Source organism: Enhydra lutris, unplaced genomic scaffold (assembly GCF_002288905.1).
Source record: "Enhydra lutris kenyoni isolate GAN:26980312 unplaced genomic scaffold, ASM228890v2 scaffoldscaffold9, whole genome shotgun sequence".
Taxonomy (NCBI): domain Eukaryota; kingdom Metazoa; phylum Chordata; class Mammalia; order Carnivora; family Mustelidae; genus Enhydra; species Enhydra lutris.
Genome location: NW_019154093.1, coordinates 82,674,423 through 82,691,843, shown reverse-complemented (window position 1 = coordinate 82,691,843; position 17,421 = coordinate 82,674,423). Strand labels below are relative to the sequence as shown.

The 17,421-nt window shown below is 45.7% G+C and overlaps 1 protein-coding gene across 1 annotated transcript in view; it reads left to right on the top strand.

Annotated features, from left to right (window-relative positions):
• The first annotated feature begins 1,370 nt into the window (after positions 1–1,370).
• Positions 1,371–17,421, top strand: part of LOC111143269 (zinc finger protein 697) — a 28,928-nt gene continuing 12,877 nt past the window's right edge. Inside the window, exon 1 of the mRNA XM_022496895.1 lies at positions 1,371–1,413. The gene's annotated coding sequence lies outside the window, so the exon portion shown is untranslated. The remainder of the gene's footprint in view (positions 1,414–17,421) is intronic.

Genomic DNA, 17,421 nt, shown 5'->3' with positions numbered 1-17,421 from the left:
CGCAACATGGATGTACTTTTCTTAAATGCACATTGAATGTACACATGCGCATTTGAAATGTGAAAGGCCAAATGGATAGGCGTGGTCATTACGACCCTCTCTCTGGTTACTTTTCAAACACATTTTAGAGCATGTTGGAACTCTTCCTTTCCTAGCTCAGTTCATTACATTCTGATCACCCTCCTTAAGGGAAGAGAGCACTGCTTTTCTTAAGTCTCCATGTGGCCCCTCCCTGATTTTTCCCAGGAGTGTCCTGGGTATGCAATTCCAGAATTAGACAGGAATTTGTGGAGGACTGCTGATAGGCTGGGCTGGAAGTGGAGTTCTCTCTTATAGCCAATGCCCAATGTTCCTAAACCCCTGATACAGATGGCCATACAGTGGCCATCGCGTCTGTTTGTAAGGCGGACGAAACCAAATCCTAAACGCGAACAAGAGAAAGAGAAACAGAAATTCCACCATGCTCCTAAGTCTGCAGCACAGGTTGTTTTGTTGTTGTTGTTTTACGTGTCTTGGAGTTAATTCATGCAATTTGTCTTCAATCTCTTAATTTAATTACTTTTCTTGAAAACACGCCTGGGACAAGGCCAACATGGGAGAGAGCAATGTCAAGGGGTCAGGATCTGGAAACAAAACAGGGTTACGGTTTTAAGGATGAAGCGCCCAAATCTTAAGGAACCTGAATTCCTGGTGAGCAGTCAAGTTCTTTATACCGCCCCCAGCAGGATTCCGGCGGTTTAAAAAAGACAAGGAAAAAGAAAAATCTATTGAAAAAACAAGTCAACTCAAAAAGAACCCACCCCAAACTTCCCCCTATCCGAAGAAATGGCAGCTCTCACCGCAGAGTCCTCCCGCACCCCGCGATAGCTCAGCGACAGGCCACCAGCTGCGGGGGCCGCCGCGTTCGGGAGCGCGGAGTCACTCTCGGCGGGGCCGCGGGGCGGGGCGGGGCGGGGCTGCGGGGCGGGGCCGTGGGGCGGAGCAGGACCCCGGGCTAGACGCCCCTGCCGCTCCCAGCCCTGGAGCGCGAGGGAAGGAGCGAGCGCGTGTCCTCGCGTGCGGGGTGCGCGTCTGGAGGGGGAAGCCTCCGCGCCCCGGGCCCTGGTAGCAGGAAGTCCCCGGGAACTACAAATCGAGGCATGCTGGGAACATTCCCCTGCTCCTCCCAGGAAATGTCCTTTGTCCAGCCCTACAGGAAGCCCCAGTGAGGAGTCAGCCGGGCAGCCAGCCAGTCAGCCAGCCAGCCAGCCAGCCAGCCAGCCAGCCAGCCAGCCAGCCAGCCAGTCAGCCAGCCAGTCAGCCAGCCCGCGGCCGCTGCAGACGCCGCCGCCGCCGCCGCAGCAGCACAAGGGTAGACGCCGCGCGGGGCTCCGGCCGGGGCGCGCGCTGCCCTCGCTTCTCGCCGCCTCTCAGGTAGGAGCGTGGCTGCGGCGGGGCTCTCGACCGGCTGGGGTTGGTCGGGCACCCGACCCGACCGCTGCGGGGATGGGCTGTACGCCTGCGAGCGGGTGGCGGAGCGGCTGGGCGAAGTTGTGCGGCGCGCGCTGGACCGCTGTCCGCTCTCCCGGGGCGCAGGGGCCCAGCGCGGGTGGGGTGCTCTTGGCGGCCCCCGAACCCGGGCTGCGCTCCCTCCGGGGTCTGTGGCGAGGGGCGGGGAGGAGGCGGCTGAGACGCTAGGGAGGAGGAGGCAGAGCGGCGAAAGCGGGTGGGACCGTCCCGCCGACCACCGAAGGGGGCATCCGAGACCCTCGGAAAAACGGAGCCCAGGGAGGAGCTTGGAAGGCAAGGAGAAGGTGAAGGGCTTTGTGTGCAGCTGCGGACAGGGACCGAGTATGCTTCCTTCCCTTGTCTGTCTGCTCCCCCAGCCCGACTCGAGGCTGGAGGGGTGGGGGTGGGGCACTTCAAGGAGGGGCAGCGGGTCCTCTTGGGTCCCTGTGCTGTGTGTTCCTCCTTTGCCCTCTCCGCTGCATTCTAGCCGACTCACATCAGCGGCTTGGGCTGCCATCAGACTGGGCAAATGGCAGAATAAGGATGAGTGGGTGGGAAGATGGGCAGCAGCTCGTCACCCCGTTTAGCTGTGGTAGACTTCCCAACCCCAGAAGTCCAGGTCTGCAGGTGGTTGGGTAGCGGGGCAAAGCTGATACATTCACCCAAGGATAATGCTGTGAGTGGAGGCATGGGGGTGAGACGCGTGTTGGGAGGAGAGGGCGAGTAAGAAGAGGTTGAGGTGGGAGAGCAGCGGCAGCAGGGGCGCTGAGTGTACCTATGAGCCAGTGTACACTCTGGCCAGGCTTCGAGAATAGGGTTACCACTTCCTCTGGGACTTTCCACGATTTTCCTTTTTCCTAACTGTCCCCCCCCCCCCCCCCGCCAGGAGTGAATCACCCACCCCTTGCTACAGTTCAATTTGGGCTTGTTGCATCCCCGCTTTTATAGCGGACTTATTTGTCTTTTACCTGGGGTTGGGGGTGAAATGAATACGCTGCATCTCCTCTGGCCTTATGCTCTTCTCTGGGGGACTGAGGGTGTGGTGAAGGTGGTTGGATAATGACTAGCAAGTTAATAGTCTTTGAGGAGCTGTGATGGATGAGTGGGCAACTTTGAACACGGCCCAAGTGTTATTGCTGTATCTGAACTCACTTGACCAAGGGGCCTCTGGTTCTCCTTTTCCCCTTCCCCTGTCTTTTTTTTTTTTTTTAATGCTGTACCCAGATGGTTACCTCTTTCTCTTAACAAGACAATAAATGGATATTAGTTAATGTGGAATATATTTTAAGAGCCAAATGGACCTTTAAAAATGACACTTGGGTGGTGAGGCAGGAGCACCTAAGGCTCATGGTTAAGGAGGATGTGGTAGGGCACAGAGCCCTGCACCTTGTATAAAGGGTTTGTAGGGAGAAACACACTATTTACACTGATTTCTGTAGGAGAAATGAAGCATCTGAAGGTAAGGTAAGAATGGGGGGGTTGGGGGAGAAACCCAGGTGTCCAGGCTGAGGGCATGAAGATGGCAAAATAAAGGGGGAAAGCTCTGTCAGTTTGGAAGATGATTTGGAGTTGGAACATTTTGGCTGTGTGTGCGCGTGCATGTGCGTGTGCAAATGTTGAAGGTGGAGGTTGTTGTTGGGGGAGAATTTGATGTCAGATTTCCAGCTGGGCCCCCGAAGAGAATAAGATGGCACCAGAGTGAAGCAGAGCCATAAAGGGAAAGTCAGGCCACCCTTTACATTACATACAAAGGAAAACATTGATGGCCTTCAAAAACCATTGGGATTAAGGAGGTGAATGGAAACAAATCAGACTGGGGTAAACGAGCTGGTGCAGCTGGAGGGAGGTGGTGGTAAGAAGCTGACCTCACCGAAGGTTGTATGACTAAGGCCTATGGAGTTGCACCACATTTCCTCCCCCACCCCACCCCCAAAAAAGCTCCTTGGATTTCCTCAGAATCTACATGTTTGCCTCATTTCTAGCATCCGGCTAAGGGAAAGAGAAAGGGCAAAAATTGATGATAAAGAGGGTAAATTAAGACAAGAAAGATATTGCCTGCTCATGGAGGGTGGGAACCCTTTCCCCCAAAACTGCAGTGCCGTTTTAAGAGGTCTGGAGCCTGAAGCTATGCCAGTGCTATGTTGGCTTTTCTTTGGATCTAAGATCTGATTTCTTTTCCTTCTCCCCCCCCCCCACCCCTCCTGAACAGGTTTCTTAGCACTATGTAATGTACTCAGTATAATTACCTCCTTAGCTGGGCATACAAAACCTTTCACGGTTCTGGGCCCACCTACCTCCATTGGATCCAGGGCACCCCAAAATACCTACCCATTCTTGCAACAAACAGCTCCCCATTTCCAGACGCCACAGATAGATTTCCCCCAGTGTCTCCACCACGTTGAATTCCATGCTTGTTTGGCATCCCTGCATGGCCTCTGATTAGTTTCTGCAAATTCTTGCCTATCTGATGTAGCACCAGTCTAGAAGGCTTCCCAGACCTCCCAGTGAGAGTTCATCCCATCGCCATGGTACTTTGTATGCTTGGGATGACTCCTACTTCTGGTCGGCCTTGTGATAGCTAGATGTTAATTTTATGCCCTTGGGACTGTAAACCCCTTGAGGGCAATGGCTTTCACTACCTGGTGCTTTATACCTAGCAGTGCAGAGCAGATGTTTCTTTGAAATGCATGAGTAAATGAGGAATGAGTGAAAGAATGCATATGTCTTAATTTATCTCTTTCCTTTTCTATAAAAGGGGTGAAGCCTTTCTCAGACCTGTGAGGATTCCTCGCAGTTGTGAATCGAAGTCATCTGGGTCATGAGAATCTCTGGTGCTTTTCCGTGTGCTCCTGGATTAAGAGGCCCTAAAAGAATCCATCACAATGTCTAATACAAAGACACTCATTAAAAGTTTGTTGAATAGGTTCTTTGCCAGCCTATGTTTTCGAACTCTTATAGACAAGGTATGGAATCAATTAATCCCAGGTGGGTAATTAGTGAGTTTCCTCCTGGCTCCTGGACTGAAGAAGGTGACTGTTCTCTCTCAGTTGTGCAGGTGAGATGTACTTTCTAGAAAGCAGCACGAACAAAGGCCGTCCTGGTATTTGGCTGTGAAGCCACTGACATCTGTCATGTTGCTTTGATTTTTATAGTCCAAGCCATCTACCAGGATTAAAATGTTGTATGTAAAAGTGCAAGGCAGATCAGACTCTCAGATTTTCCCCAAAGGTGCTGCCGTTTTGTAGTCCCTCACTTAACCCTAACTGGACAGCTTTTTGTGCTGCTTTTTGCACGTGATGACAGCACCAGTTAACTGTTTATTGAACATCTATGTATCGACTATTGAACTGGGTAATTTCCATACATTGCCCTAATCCGATAACTTATGTATTATTCTCTCCATTCAAAAATTGAGGGTCAGAGGGAAGTTAAGAAACTTGCTGTAAGTCCCAGTTTCTGATCTGGAAATAGGCTGGAAATTTGGGTCTGTTCAGAATAGGTGGATCTTTGCTTACCCTGGGAGAATATTGCCAGGTCTCCCTTCCTTCTTCCTCTGAGATCCCTCACTTTCCAAATTTCCTACCGGGAACATTGTTGGGTTTTTAAATTCATCCTACTAGATCCCATTCTTAGAGGCACTGGTTTTTCATAAATTTGTTATTCTTATGCCCTTAAGCTCCCACGGGTGTCAGTTCGAAAGCTCGGGTTCAGAACCCCTAATAAGATCTTTGAGCACAGAACTGTTTGCCTGGAATCCTTTTCCTCTCTCCCAGCCTATCTGAATTCTTTCTGTTCCTCCCTCCCGGCCACCTCTTACCCTTTCTAAGCCGCCTTTCTTGACACTCCAGGTCACATGCAGCCTCTCTAATTTTTTGTGTTGTCTGAAATACCTGGAGCTCAATGTCTTCCCAATGAATGCAAACCTGAGTAAGCCACCACCCATGTGGGAACACTTGCATATTCCCTGCTCATGGCAGGAACCATATGTCCAGAACACAGCCTGGCATACAGTGGACCTTCGGGAACTGAGTTGAATTGACCATAAATTGGTAATGACTGACAGTGCAGAAATGTAGACATGAAACATCATTTGCATGTTGACAGTTTGGGAGACAGGTCAGAGGGATCGTTTTCTTAGTTAATTTTCATCCTTTTCATGTGACTGCCACAAGAAATAAGCACCTTCTGGGAGCCTGGGTGGCTCAGTCAGTTGAGCGTCCAACTCTTGATCTCAGCTCAGGTCTTGATCTTGGGGTCGAGGTTCAAGCCCCATGTTCGACTCCATGCCCAATTTAAAAATTTAAAAAAATAAAAAAGTAAAAAGCACCTTCTGGAAATATGCCAAAGCAGACCTGTGTGTTGCTGAGTTTCACGAGCTTGAGGTTGACTCAGACATCACTGTTAAGTGATTACGGTGTTTTATTGATATTAGGTAGTATTGGGGGGGTGCTCTGGCCTCAGTGCCTGCCCCCTTGAAGTCGTGCCCACCTCTCCATAATATTGTAGGAAGGGCCTTTTGTTGCACATCTGAGAAAATCAGAAGTTTCCTTGCTTCTGCAGAAACAGTTTGGGGAGGCAAGAGGTAAGGCTAAGGTGAGGAAGGAATTCATTCCTTTTTTTACCTCTGGGGGAGTAGCATCACTTGGGTGGGATATGGGTTTGGGCTTTATTGTATCATGTATTAATGGGGATGGTAGAAAGGTCAACCGGCTTCTCCGTTTCCGGTGGAAAAGGTGCTTACCCTCCACAAGACTGAATCCAACTCCAGAGGCTGACTGTGCCACCTTTTCCCCTAACCTCAGGGCAACACAGCACTTTGGAAGCCTGCATACAAACACAGTGTGCTGTGGGTTGTTGTTAAGCACAGGAGTCATTTTAAAGAATTTTTTTTTAAAAGATTTTATTTATTTATTTGACAGAGATCACAGGTAGGCAGAGAGGCAGGCAGAGAGAGAGGAAGAAGCAGGCTCCCTGCTGAGCAGAGAGCCCGATGCGGGGCTGGATCCCAGGACCCTGGGATCATGAGCTGAGCCGAAAGCAGAGGCTTTAACCCACTGAGCCACCCAGGTACCCTGCACAGGAGTCATTTTAAAGGCAAATAGGATAGTTGTTGCCATTCCTGCATTTGTTCAGCCATTCACTGCGTATCCATAGCCTGGCAACAGTGTTCCAGCTAGGTGTAGGGAAGGACATGTGCAAGTCTTCGTGTCCCCTCCTGCAAAGGGTGAAGTATGCATCTTATATATAGCCATATAGGTGCAGCTTTAATTTGCTAAAATGTATGTAGTTAGGGGGGAAGGCTGTACTTGTATTCTGAGGGGCATTTTAAAGATTTTATTTATTTATTTGACAGAAATCACAAGTAGGCAGAGAGGCAGCCACAGAGAGAGAGGAAAAAGCAGGTTCCCTGCTGAGCAGAAAGCCCTATGCGGGGCTCTATCCCAGGACCCTGGGATCATGACCTGAGCCCAAGGCAGAGGCTCTAACCCACTGAGCCATCCAGGCGCCCCCTGAGAGGCATTTTAGATATGTATTGCCTTCTGAGAACTTTTCTTAGGGTCATATCCTAAGTTAGGAACCATTCTACCTGGGTCTTATTAATAATAAATGTGTCACTTTTATCATTTCAGTGCTGTGCATATTCAAGTGGTTAGCACACCTTTGATGCTTGATAACAGGCGGGGCACCACTGGAAGAACATACTGCCCTTTTTGTCCCCCCACCCCACACACACACCTGGGAACCTTTGATATTTCAAAGAATCACTGTTACTTACTTTCGTAGTCTTTTTTTCTCTTTTTTTGATAAATCTCTTAGGCAAGTATCGGCAGTGATTTCTGTTAGCAGTAGGTGGTTTTGAGAGCAGTAGATTTTGGTGGTACCTGGGTGGCTCAGTTAAGCGTCAGCCTTTGGCTCAGGTCATGCTCTCAGAGTCCCGGGATCAAGCCCCCAGCGGGGGCGGGGAGCCTGCTTCTCCCTCTCTCTTTGTTCCTTCACCTGCTCATGCTCTCTCTCTTTCAAATAAATAAATAATATGTTTTTTAAGAAGTGGATTTTTAAGATTATTTCATTAGAACGTAACCTCCACAGAACAGAGCCCAGAATAATGGGTAGTAGTAGCACATGGTAAATGTTCAGTAACTGTTGAGTGAATGAATGTTATATTTTTAAAATATTTCATTTTGATTTTTTTCCCAATAGTGTGGCATTGCCAGTTTTCTACAGTGAGGTGTGGCGCAGGGTGCGTGCTTATGTGCTCTATAAGCAGAGGAAATAGATATAATTTTGTAAAAGGTAGCCTTTATTAGTAGAGCAGTTTTAGGTTCATAGCAAGGTTGGGCACAAAGTACAGAGAGTCCCAGTGTGGCCTATGGCCCTACAAATGCACAGCCTGCCCCTTTATCAACCTCCCATATCAGAGTGGTGTGTTAAATCCATGAACCCGTATTGACACATCATTATCACCGAAAGTCCGTAGTGCATTTTAGTGCATTTTGGGGTTGTACATTCCATGACGGTTTTGACAAATGTGTAATGACATGCGCCCACCACCCTAGTATCATACAGAATACTTTCATGGCCCTAAAACATCCCCTGTGCTCCACCTGTTCATCCTTCTCTCCCCTCTGACTCCTGGCAAATACTGTTCTTTTTTACCATCTCCATAGTTGGCCTTTTCCAGAAGGTCATATGGTTGGAATCATAGTGTATATAGCCTTTTCAGATTGGCTTCTTTCACTTAGTAAGAGCCATGAAGGTCCCCCCATGGCTTGTCATGACTTGCTAGCTCATCTCTTATTAATTAGCTCTGAATAATACTCTGTTTTCTAGAGGTACAGCAATTTGTCCATTGATCTGTTGAAGGACATCTGGGTTGCTTCCAAATATTGGTGATGATGCATCAAACTGCTGTAAATGTGCACATGCTGGTTTTAAGTGTAGACAGAAGTTTTCAACTCATTTCTATAAATATCAAGGAGTGAGAATATTGGATTATAGGGGGTAAAATGCTTATTTAGTTTTGTAAGAAACTGCCAGTCTGTCTTCCGAAGCGGCTGTCCCATTTTGCATTCTCAACAGCAGTAAGAGAGAGTTCCTGTTCCTTCACATCCTCACCAGCATTTGGTATTGTCAGTGTTCTACATTTTTTTGCTATTCTGATAACTGCATGGTGGTATGTCATTGTTGTTTTAATGCATAGATCCCTAATGACATATCACATTGAACATCTTTTCATAGGGCTTATTTGCCATCTATCGATCTTTGGTGAGCTGTCTGTTTAGATCTGTTGCCCTTTTTTAAGTCAAGTCGTTTATTTTCTTACGGTTAAATGTTAAGGGTTCTTAACATATTTTGGATAACAGTTCTGTATCAGATGTGTCTTTGTAAATATTTTCTCACAGTCTGTGGTTTGTCTTCTCATTCTCTTGATACTTTTTTTTTAAAATATATATATGAACTTTTACTTTTTTTTTTCTTTTTGGTGAGTGTACGTATGCCAGTTCTAATTTTTTTTTTTTTTAAGATTTTCATTCATTTATTTGACAGACAGAGATCACAAGTAGGCAGAGAGGCAGGCAGAGAGAGAGAGGGAAGCAGGCTCCTGCTGAGCAGAGAGCCCGATTCGGGGCTTGATCCCAGGACACCGGGATCATGACCTGAGCCGAAGGCAGAGGCCTTAACCCACTGAGCCACCCAGGCGCCCCTGCCAGATCTATTTTAATGTAAAACCAACCTACCCCAGAAATGAGAAATCACATGTGAAATAAACCTGAAGAAATGCTCCCCTGCTTTTTTTCTTTTTTTAAAATAAGGTAAATGTCAGTTGAATTCTACCAGACTGTGGCCTCAGTCTGGATTAGCTTGGGGGCACTTGCTATAGGAACTCTTTAATTTCTGTTTCCCTACTCGCTACTAGGTATTGTGTGTATTGATTGAATTGGTGGTTTGGTGACTATTTCTGGTCACCTACTTTCTGTAGAGCATGTACCCTTTTTACAGATTCCTTCAAGAGCCTATGTGTGTCTCATAGCTTAATTCTGGACCCTTAGGAAAAGGGTTTGTTAGGCTGATTGCGTGTAGGTGAGAAGAGAAATCAAGACATGCATGCCCTTCCTATTATACTAGTAAGAAAACCAAGCCAAAACACAAAACTCTTAAAAACTGCCAGAGGATAAGCTTTGGTCTGAGTGGACACTTTCAGTGTTGAGTATCAGTTTTTCCTATGTTTGATTGTGCTTCCTGTTCTACCTCCCCACCCACCCCCTCCCCAAACACACAACTTCTGAAGTTATTAGTCTCTTTTTCGCTCATGGTTTAATTTCTGTTAGTTCTAGTCCTGTCTTTCCTCCAGGGATGAGAGAGAAGCAGCTGTCCTGTCAGGCTGGCAGAGTCTAGTGGCGTTTCCTACCTTAAATACAAACACAGCTCCGCGCCACCTCTGTTCTTTGCAGAGCTGAACTGAATGTTAAAATCTTCCAGTGGAGGGGAGGATTCCAACAGGACAATTGGATGCAAATAAGGGGTGCTGGCGTTGGGCCAAGGGATGCAGGATTCTTTTTTGAGAACATTCTGTCTAACTTCTGAAGCTAATCACCACTTTCTATCATGTCTACTTATTTAGCAGGATAATTAAGCATGCTTGGCTCTTGGTGCTGACAGGTTATTGGATCCTTTTAGGAGAGCTAGGTTGTTTCCAGGGCTCTGCCTTACCTGGTGTGATCTTGGCCACATCACTACATTTCCTGATCTTATTAGCTCTTCCTGTTGAGACTGAGGGAGAGAAGTAAGTACACCTAATTTTACCCATTTCAAGGAATATTTGAGGGCTCATTATGTGGGGGATGACCAAAGTGAGTAAATCAGTATGTTCCCAACAGGAGCTGACGGTTGGGAGGTGGGACAGAGAGAGGACAAACAAGATACAAATTATTGTAACTCTGATTATATTTTAAAAACTAATATCAGACAGAACAAGATAAGGAAAAGTACCTCAAAGAAGCCATATGAAGTGAAACAGTAATAATTCTCTCTGAGCACCTAACAGTAATCCTATAGAGTACATACAGTTGTGACCCATTTTACAGATGAAAAAAAACCACCAAGGCTCAAAGAGATTGAGGAACTTGCTTAAGATTATAGAGTTAGAGGCTGGATTCATGCAGGTGGTGTGGCTCCAGAATCCAAGTTTTTACCACTCTAGGTGTTGCTTCCCTCCAGGAAAGGACCGACTGCCTCATTGCCGTTCTGAGGAGGAAGAGCATGGCTAGAGAGGAAAAACCCTGGGTACCTTCTTGGGGGTCATAAAGCAGTCCCTTTGGCCCTGAGGTTAGCTGATTAGAGGTTAGGGAGAGGTAAGAGAGTCTTGGGCTACATTGTTGAGGACTTGGGAGTTTGTGCTTCCTTGAAGGCTCTGGCTGTCAGTCAGAGGTTTCTGAACAAGAGGAATTAATGGAGGGGCAGCTGTGTTTTAACATGGATCCAACAGTGGTGAGTAGATGCCTGTAACTGGCAAGAGGGTCTGTGGCAGTGATAGTGGCTACAGAAAAAGGAAGTAAAAGGAAGGCCTGGGCAGTTGATTTGATTGAAAGGGGTGAGGAAAGGTCAGTCAGACTCAAGGGTTTTGAGCCTCCCCACAAGTAAGGACAAAGAGACATTAACAGAAATGGGCACCGTGAGGAGCTGATTTGTAATAAAGATTCAGAAAAGAACTACTGGGTTTTTTGGTGTGATACGGGTCAGATTACAATTGGAAATGACAAAGGGAAATTCATTTAGTCTTCACAATGGCCTTTGAAGGTCACTTGTTTTTCTCATTGCATAGATGAGAAAACTATGCCTAAAGAGCTAAATTAGCTATTAATTTAGCTAAAACTAGCTAAAGAGCTAAATAACTGTCCTGGGGCATATGACATGTAGGTGGTAAACTTCTGCTTGAACCCGGGTCTGTTGATGCCTCCTGTCCTGTGTCCCATGTGATGTGCAGGGCAATACGTCAGGATGAGGAGAGGTATTAAAGCTCCTCATTGTGGTGCTTGGTGCATCATTAGAAACAGGGACGTGGGGTGCATATCGGGGCTGGGGGCAAGAGGTTCAAATTATCGAGGTCTCTGGATAGAGGTGTTTATTCAAAACTAGAGAAAGTGGCTGGATGATTGTAGGGTGAGAAAGAAGAAAATGTAAATAAGAATCTTGGGGCTTGACTTGTTAGGAGTTAAGAGAAGGCAAAGTGGTAGGTGATCACAAGAAGGACTGGCACAGTGTAATAACATGGATGCTCAGAAAGGAGAGAATTTCCAAGAAGAGTGTTTCAACAGGATTTCTGCTGTCACTTACCGAATCCCCTGTTTTGTATGCCAAGCACTTTACGGTGTTGATGGTGTTAACTTTAAAAATGAAAGTCACTTATTTCACTAGCAAAATGGGTTTATTTGGGAAAAGTAGAGAACTGTAATTTGAGACCTGAAAGTTATGGCAAAACCATAGGCAAGTCCAAGCAACAAGGGAGAGGAACATTATTTTATGGAGAAAAAGGAAGTGGAGAAAGGTTGTTTTGAATGCCGTCAGGAGCAGAAAAGCCCAAGTCTAGGGTGATGACTGTTTCTTATTGGCTGAGTTACAGGGTAGTTGATTTCTTGCAGGAGATGCAATGTACGTCTTTCTCTGTCCAGGTCTGAAATTGACAGTGCTTCCTTTGACTGACCTGAGTAGCATGGCTGTCTCTTTGAGCCTGCCCTTCTGCCCTCCAGACTCGACTTTAGCGAGGTTTCCCTTTACTAATTTTCACAATGGCAAGATCAGAGGAGAAGAGACTGGGTGGATTTGAAAGTTTGAAAATTATAGCCGGTACTGATGTGAGCCAGACTTCGGAAATGTTAGCGATGAGTACTGTGTGCTGAGACGGCGAACACCTGGGAAGCCCACAGTTAACTGGAAAACTGATAGGTTTTGATAGGTGATGATGAAGCAGTTAATCAGCGCTCAGTGGCATTGATCCCTCCTTTTCCCAGGAGTCTGTGAGACTTGTTGGCCAAAAAATGGCACTGCAGAAGGGAATGTAATATAGTTTGATCATTGGTTTGGGGTGTTTAAAAGATGATAATGTGAGGGAAAAGTGTCCCTTCTTAGAGTTTCATAGTTTGATAGAAAAATGTCTTTTAAAATTCTTTTAAAATGGTATAATCAATACTAATTCTTCAGGTTGATGGCTCCCTGGGCTTTCTTTTCTCTCTAACCCTCTCTCTCTCTTATGAAGACTTTCCTTTCAGATGCCGTACCAAGGACTTGGACTTACTGTTTACCATAACTTAACTCCATTAAGTCAAAGCTAATTCAAACGACTGCTTTGTTCTGGCCAACAAGATGTCTGTTTTGTCTAAGAAAAACAGTTAAATCTGAGACCATTTCAAAGCATCCCATGAAGATAAGTTTGAAGAACATTTTCTGTGTTTTTTAAGAGGAAAGATAATTAAAATAGAAAGAAAAAATAGGAGCCTGGGAGGGAACAAGGAAAATAGGAAGAAAGAGGGTAGCGTCCTTGAAATGTTTTATCAGTAAATCCAGAGCACTAAACCCATAAATATGACAGCGCTGGCTGGGAGAGTTCCGTGCGGGGGAGATTGAACTTCCAAGGAATCACATAACCTGGATGGTAGTCACAGTTCTACCACCAGCTGACTACCTTTGTGAATTCAAACAAGCTACTGATTTTCCCCTAGTCCTCATTTTCCTTACTGGTGAAATGAGGGATCCTTTGGAGCGCCTGGGTGGCTCAGTCAGTTGAGTGTCTGCCTTTGGTCCAGGTCATGATCCCAGGGTCCTGGGATCGAGCTCTGCATCGGCCTCCTTGCTTGGTGGGGACCCTGCTTCTCCTTCTTCCTCTGCCTGCCATTCCCCTGCTTATTCCCTCCCCGCCCCTGCTGTTGAATAAATAAGTAAGATCTTAAAAACAGGTGGGGGATGTCTGAGTGGCTCAGTTGGTTGGGCTCTGCCTTTCACTCAGGTTACTATCTCAGGATCCTGGGATTGAGCCCCACATTGGGCTCCCAGCCTGCTTCTCCCTCTCCCGCTCCCCCTGCTTGTGCTCTCTTGGTCTCTCTGTCAAATAAATAAGTAAAAAAAAAAATCTTTAAAAATAAAACAGAAACTGAGGGATCCTTTAAAGACATTTTCAACAACGAAAAAATACCGTGAGATTGTCTCAGGATCTGTGGATATTGTCTCTTCAGCAAAATTTAGCTTGTGGCTGGCCTGCTTCTACCACCTGGCCTGCTTCTGCTCACCTCCCACACAGGGAATGCAGAGCTATGCAGAAGCAAAAAGATGCAGTAGAGAAAAGGGTGAATCGGAGAGACTGTATTCATTGTAATGGGTCATGTTGAAGGTGGATGGCGGGGTGGGTTTTTTTTACTTGCCATTAGGTGTGATCCAGGGCTCTTTACGTTGTGGGTTTTTTGGATACTCCCAGAATCCCCTTTCTCACCTGGGAATTTCCAAGTTATTATTTGTAGGTTGGATGACTATGCGAACACTTTGAAGATTGGTTAGGAATGAGTTGGTGACTTCGGCCAGATTTTAGTTCTTTTTCCTTTGAGAAAAGGAGGATTAGCTAACAAAGCATTTTGTGTCCTGGGAAGGTAATGGCTTGATTAATGTGCTTTGACTCACTGCCCAAGTAAGCAGCTGATGGGAGCCATAAACCCAGGGTCAAACTTGTATAAACTAGCTTCATCCCAGAGACGCCGTGTGTTAGAAGCTTGAAGAGCTACTTAAGGCCCTCTCAGTGCCCCTGCCGTTTGATGCAGGTGATTAGGAAGTGAAAAGCAGGTGAGGGAATGATCGGCGGTGGAGGCGAGCAGGAGTGCTTCAGCCAAGCACCAGAGACTGCGTGGGGTTGAATAGAAAGGGGATTGGGACAGAAGTTTCTCGATGTCAGTGATTTCAGCTCGAGTCTGCCCTTAACTGGCACTTTCATGGGTAATTCACTGAACCTTTCTGAGTATCTGTTGCCTGATGCATCTGTGAAATAGGGTCCTGGATAAGACAGACCAATCAGGCAGGTTGCTGCACCCCTCATTCTGCTCTAGCCCCGATTTGACATTAACTGCTGTTTTTGTCTCTGCTACCACCTCGTTTTGGATCTACTGTCAGTATCTTCTCTACCAACCCACCAGAAGATTTCGTAGCATATAGTGGTGCAGTGGCTCTTATCCCTCTTCCCGAAAGCCACTGTGGATTTCTGAAATACTGTGCTAGGGAATGTATTGTGAGTCCTCTGTAGCAGCGGGGGAATTGCCGGGATTTTGTTTTGTTTGTATGCCGTGAATCCTTTCAGAGTCCAAGGGAAAGAAAGCTGTGGGTCTTCTCATCAGAAGACAGTTTCTGCAGACACCTTCACGTAAGGTTTCAGAACGTTAGTGGACTCTGAACGCCCTCAGGCTAAGAACCCATGCACAAGGAAGATACCATTATTTTGTTTCTGAGCTTGTACAGGACTTCCGCTCTCTCCAGGGAATCCTAGGAGCTGGAGGTAAAGGGGACGTAAGGAACCCAAAGGGCCTGAGCCTCACGAATGACTTAGGAACTATGGTATTCGAGCAGCGAATGAGGCCTGGACACCAGAGTCTCCTTGAGACAAGTGCGCCACTTCCTGGATGAAGCTGTGACCCATGACGAGTTCTCTGCGTCCTTTGCTAAAACAGATGGTATCTGTGAGCTTCCGGTTTCCAACCTAAAGTGGAAACATGCTACCTTCTTGCTGCTCTCTTTGTAATGTGGGGTGAGTAGATTTGGGTGGCATTTCTCTGAGAAGGACACTCTCTAAATTTAAAAGTTCAGTTTGGGCTAGTAAAGTAATTCATGTTCATCACATGGAGATCACTAATTACTGTTTTCATAAACCACTAGTTTTCATAAATCACTAGTTACTGTATTAACTTCCTGTTCACCAACACACACCCTAACATTTTTCATGCCTTTAGAAGATCATTCTGGGGATGACTGATTATCAGTGTATTCAGTCTGTTGGATACCTCACGTTATTTCGTCGGCGTGACTCCTGGGGATAAAGCATTCCTCTCACAGACTGGTCAGGACCTCAACCCCTAGCCAGGTTTATTTTCCCCTTTGTCTTGGGTATAAAGTTGCCGAACTAATGGTGGAAATAAATAAGCACCAGCTCTGGCACGATCCTTTTTTGAGTTCTTTGGGAATACAAAAGTAGATGAAAGTGGAAACTGTTTTCTGATTCTTTTTTTGCATGTAACAGCTATTGTTCTGTTTCATAAAAAGAAAAAAATGTCTCAAAAGCGTTGAAGTTAAGGTCTTTAATCTCTTCACCCCACTGTCTCTGCCCCCCGTTCTCATGGGCTCTATTCAGTATTGAGCATTGTCGTCAGTTCTGATCTGGTGTGCTCTAAAAGCGAGCTAGTTCTTTGGTGGAAGTCACTGACCATCGATCACACCATGTTCAGAATTTAAGTGAATCTAATCAACCTCAGTTTCAGAAACAGGAGTGTATGTTTTCTATTTAAAATTTTTTTATTAGTAACTTTTCTAGCAATCGCAGGAGTAGAGGACAACCACGAACACCAGTCAGCTTCAACAGTAATCAGTGGCTGGCCATCTTGTTTCTTCCGCATCCCTGCTCACTCTCCTTTGTCCTAGAATTCCAGACATTTCGTTTCAAATAAGGCAAGTTCCAGACATGCCATTTCACCTGTAAATTTCATTACGTATACCTTTACCTTTGTAAATTGATTCCCAACACCAACACCTTAAAAAAATGAACAACTTTCTTACTATCCAATATCTAATCAACATTTACAATTTCCTGACTGCCTTATACTTTGTTTTTGTACTTCAGTTGAACTGGGATTCAAATACTATGTGTTGATGTTGGTGGATACATCTCAAGTTTTTTTGACATACAGTTTTCCTTCCTTTATCTTTCTTGCTACTTTTCTCATCGCTGTTGATGTGTCTCCTATGGTTCTCCTGTAGTTCCTGTGATCTGGGTTTTGCTGATAATGTTATTTTCAAGGAAATAAGAATAACACAAATATGTAATTTTTAAAAAGGTGGTTTTTCGTGTATATAAATGTTTCACCTTGTGCTGAAAAACAGCCTAGCTCTAGAGTTTACAATTTAACTAGGCAGGGAAATGGAAGCATCAGGAGATGTCTCTACATTTTTATTTTTGCTTTCTCTCTGTTGGAAGACACCTTGGCCGATTATATGCAGAGGTGTTACTTACCCACTGCTGAAATGAACTGGGCGGGAACACCACCCATCCTTCATCAACAACGCCAAACAGTTATTTTGGGCAGAGAAATGGAAGAGCAGTTTTGCCTGTTGGATCTGTAGAGGAAAACGGGGGTGATCGAATGTATGCATCAAACCCTTTGATCCCAACCCTCCTCTCTCCCTTTGAGGGTGTGGTAAGCATTCCCTTGAGGACTGTTCATTCCAAAGGAAATATGATCACAGAATCCTTTGGGGTGGAAAAGACTTGCTGAGGTCACCTGGCCCCATCTGGTAACCTTAACAAGAATTCTAGTATCAACTCTCCAGAAGGAGGCTGTTTGTTAACAACTTCCTTATCCCACATACAGCTGATGTACATTCTAAGTGGGCTCTCTGCCTTGTCCTCCAGTGAAACAGATCATTAGATTGTGTGTGTCTCTGCAGTGGGAGTGTGTGTTTGTACCCATATATGTGTCATTGTGGCTCTTTGGGTAAGATTAATTTTGATTCTTTACTACTGTTTGTACAGTGCATACACACCCAGTTCAACTATATATAGGAATAGTTTTTATAAAAAGGAAGACGTTTTTAGTGAGTAAATTTTGACTTATGATGGCATTATTGTAGATTTATTGTGTGTAATGATTAATTTTATACATCAGCAATTTTATGCTGAGCCACTAGGTACAC